This window comes from Chionomys nivalis, chromosome 3 (assembly GCF_950005125.1).
Source record: "Chionomys nivalis chromosome 3, mChiNiv1.1, whole genome shotgun sequence".
NCBI classification, from domain to species: domain Eukaryota; kingdom Metazoa; phylum Chordata; class Mammalia; order Rodentia; family Cricetidae; genus Chionomys; species Chionomys nivalis.
In genome coordinates, this window is record NC_080088.1 from 113,414,758 (window position 1) to 113,419,052 (window position 4,295).

The window sequence follows — 4,295 nt, forward strand, 5'->3', positions numbered from 1 at the left end:
ATGCTTATTCATAAAAAACTTTGTTATCTCTTAACACTTGTGGACATTTTTACAGGATGGATAGAAGTGTTTCCGGTCTCCAGGAAAACAGCAGATGTGGTTGCTCAGGGTCATGGAGCTCATGTCAAAAGCTCGCAACATCTCCTGGACAATGGGACTCATCAAACAACTAATCTCCATTAAACTCAAGTTATCTTGGCCCTCCCTTCTCCCCATTGCCCTTACTCACTGGGATGAGACCTTTTGAGCTGCTTTATGGCAGCCCTTTCTCCTTAACCATCACCTCCCAGTTCAAACTCCTCCACTGGCGGGGTACCTACCCTACCTCTCCCTTTTAAGGTCCCTTCTCTGTTCACATGCTGACAGTTGTCTTCCTGCCCCCACACCAGTGAACCCTAATGCCCCTAAACCTGCCCCGCTCTCCCCAGGGGACAGAGTGCTCCTCAAACAGTTAACTCCTAGATCTGTCAAACCTCGATGGACAGGACCTCACACAGTAATCCTCACCACCCCCTCGGCTGCTAAGATCTTGGGACACCCATGCTGGTACCATCTCTCCAGGCTCAAGCGGGCACCTACTCAAGACACTTGGTCTGCCCAGCAGACAGGACCTTCCACCCTCCGGTTTTCCAGGATGCCACAATGAAGGGCCTACCTGCTCCTCATCCTGGCACACTCATCTTTAGTGATAACAATTTTTTCCCTAGACACCTGTCTTCTCATCTCCCCCAAGGAACAGATGCCTGCCGTCTCCAGGATGACAGTTCATGGGATGCCTCTCCAGCCACCCTCTTACTGAACATGGACACCTGGCTCTCCCCTTCCCCATGTCACCCTGCCCCCTGCCCGCAGGAAGTAGCCAGATTTGAGTCTATGCCCTTTTTTTCCAAAGAAAGCCTAAATGTTTGTCATAATTACCACTCCAATTTTCTGTCACCCCTGTATCCAAAGAGTCTGGAATGTCAAGTTGGGAGCGTAGGTCCCAGCCCCTCACATCTATCTCAGCCCCCAGGCCTGGTCTGGACTCCAAATCCCAGCAGGCCAGGTCCTGACCCCACCCCCAGGGAGGGGTCAGGACCACTCCCCAGGGTATTTAAATGAGCTCCCAAAAGAGGAACACATGGTCCCTTTTCCACCCGAAAGCACAGAACTCCCATTAAACCTGGATATTTCTTAATTTGGCTTTTTTTTGTTTGTTTGTTTTTGTTTTTTCGAGACAGGGTTTCTCTGTGGTTTTGGAGCCTGTCCTGGAACTAGCTCTTGTAGACCAGGCTGGTCTCGAACTCACAGAGATCCGCCTAATTTGGCTTGTTTTGATTTGGCTTGATTGGGCATTTTGCATCGGCAGAGAGCTCACATTAGGAAATATTCCTAACACAAACAAACTTTGAAGTCCAGTTCCTTCTCTACTTAAAACATCATAGTTGGGGCTGGATAGCTCAGCAGTTAGGAGCATTTGCTGTGCTTGCAAGGAATCGGAGTAAGGTTCCCAGCAACCCTGAGAGGTGGCTCACAGCACACACACACACACACACACACACACACACGAGCAAATAAAAATAATTCTGTTTTTTTAAAAAAAATTGCAGTTAGTACTCTGTCCTGTAGGTCAGCAGTCCATGGTGGGCTAGCAACTAGTTCCTTGTGGAGATCCAAGGGATAGTCTGTCCCTTCCTTTCCAGTTCTAGAGGTCTGACATTCCTGAGCTTGGGTCCATCTTCCATCCTCAAAGCTGGTAACATTTCTGTTGTAATCTGCTGTCCGGTCCTGTCACCTGGGTACCCTGTCCCTTTAAGAGACAAGCTCCGCCTACTCCCAACCCCCACCTTTCCACCAAAGCAAGCTGGTCTCTAGACTCCTAGCCAGTTCTCTCTCTCTCTCTCTCTCTCTCTCTCTCTCTCTCTCTCTCTCTCTCCCCCCCTTCTTCTGAAGAGGCAACTCTCCCTTCCCATTTTCTCCTTCGCCCCTCTCCCCTTCCCCTCCCTCTCCATAGTCCACTAAATAAACTCTCCAGCTCTCTCTCTGGACTACCACCCCTTGTGGGACCAGCCTCAGGTCAAGTTTATAAATGATAACAGTTTCATCTAGATTCTCTCAGTGTCTCTTTTGTCAGGCTAACTCACCTCTATCTGGTCCTCCATAGTTTAATTTTAGTTTTTCTTTGTGGTGCTTAGGATGTAATCCAGGGCCTCAAGCATATTCTACTAGTTGAACCATGCACCTTAGAAGTTTGGTTGCCCTAGGCATTAACAGAACCTGCATTCTTCCGATAAAGACTCTGTTTTGGTTTCTATTGCAGTGATAAAATACCATGATCAAAAGCAACTTGGGGCAGAGAGGTTCAGTTTATAGTTCTACATCACGTTTCTCCATCCAAGGCAGAGAGGTTCAGTTTATAGTTCTGCATCACGTTTCTCCATCCAAGGCACTCAGAGATGGAACTCGAGGAGGGCAGGAACCTGGAGGCAGGAGCTGAAGCAGAGGCCATGGAGGAACGTTGCTTACGGCTTGGTTCCTGTGACTTGCTCCACCTGTTTTCGTATAGTACTTTTAGGACCATCAGCCCAGACGTGGCACTGCCCACACTGAGTTGGGCCTTTCCACATTGATCAACAATCAAAAAATTACACACAGACTTGGCCACAGGACTCTCTGGTGGAGGCATTTCCTCAATTGAGGTTCGCTCTTCCAAAATGACTCTAGCGTGTGTCAAATCGACACAGAACTGGCTAGTACACGTTCTTAGGAACAAGCTCTGGACCCAGTCACAACCCGGACTTTCACCTGCAAAGCTCCTTTGTACGTCTGTCTCCACCTAACCTAGCAGGACATGTTCCCATACAATCCTACTTCCCTCCCACCCCGTATGACCCCAACCCTGCTTCGGGCTGCACACAGTGCGCTTGGCACAATGGGTTGTATAGCAGTATTTGCCTGGAACTGGGTGTTGGCAGATGTTAAAACTCACCCTTACCGTAAGTATAGAATTTCCTAATGCAATTATAATCCATGTTGGACGGGGAATTAAATCAGAGCATGGCGGGAAGAGGCTGGTCAGCATAGGGAGGAAGAGCTGCTGGGTTTCAGAGGAGTACACTTAATACCAGCAGAGAGTTTACTATGAGGGTCACAGCATGGCCTTCAGCTCGTTAGGTCCAACGAGTTGACCTCTGGCTAGAGCGGGGTCAGGAGTGAGGACGACAGGGTTTTGTTTTTATTGTTGGTTTTTATCCGTGTATGTAGAAATCAGAAGAGAGTGTTGGCTCCCCTAGAACTGGAGCTATGGACAGCTGTGAGCCACTATGTGGGTGCTGGGTATTGAGCCCAGATGCATTGCAAAAACAAGTGCTCTTAGCTACTAAGCCATCTTTCCAGTTCCAACAGGGTGTTCCTGTCAGGACTTAGCTCTGCCCTCTGGACCTCTGGACAGGTGGTCAATTCCCAAAGCCCAAGCTTTCCTGATACAAGGTGGGTGAGCATTAAAAACCGAGGTGGATATCTATAGGATTCAAAGAGAGGAGTCCTACACCCAGAAACCCGTCCTGATGGGTCCTGGGGTGCCTTCTAGAGATCCTTCAGCCGAGTAGAGATTCTAGGCCTTGACTCCACTCATCGTTACTTTAAAACTCCTCCCACCCTCACTCTTTTGGACTCTCTTTTCTTAAAGTAGGGTCTTGCTAGGTAGCCCAGGTTTGTACCTCACTCTATGTAAATCAGTCTGGCTTCAAACTAATGCTGTAGTTCAGACTGACCCCAAACTCATAGCAACCATCCTGCCTCAGCCTCCTAAATGCTGATAAGGCATCATGCCAAACTTTTTTTTTTCAGAGATAGTGTTTATCTGTGTGGTCCTCCTGGCTATTCCCGAACTCTCTCTCTAGACCAGGCTGGCCTCAAACTTATAGAGATCCACCTGCCTCTGCCTCCCAAGTGTTGGGACTAAAGTTTTGGACTACCACTGCCTGGCATAATCATTTCTTCCATATTTGGTTTAGTTTAGGTTTTGTGGGGGGTATGGGTAGCATCTCATGTTCCAGGGCTGGCCTTGAACACAATATGCAGCAGAGAAGGGTCTTGAGCTATGACTCTCCTGCCTTACTAAATACACATCTTGAGCTAAGGATTGGGCCTAGAGCTTCTCGCTAGGAAAGCACTCTCCAGAACACCACCATGGCCTAAGCAACTTCTCATTATAAAATGCCTTATTGCTCCAGAATAACCACGTAAGGTGTGATTCTAGCACGAGCATGACTATGTCAGTTGCTAATGACACTATTATGTGGTTATTGATGACA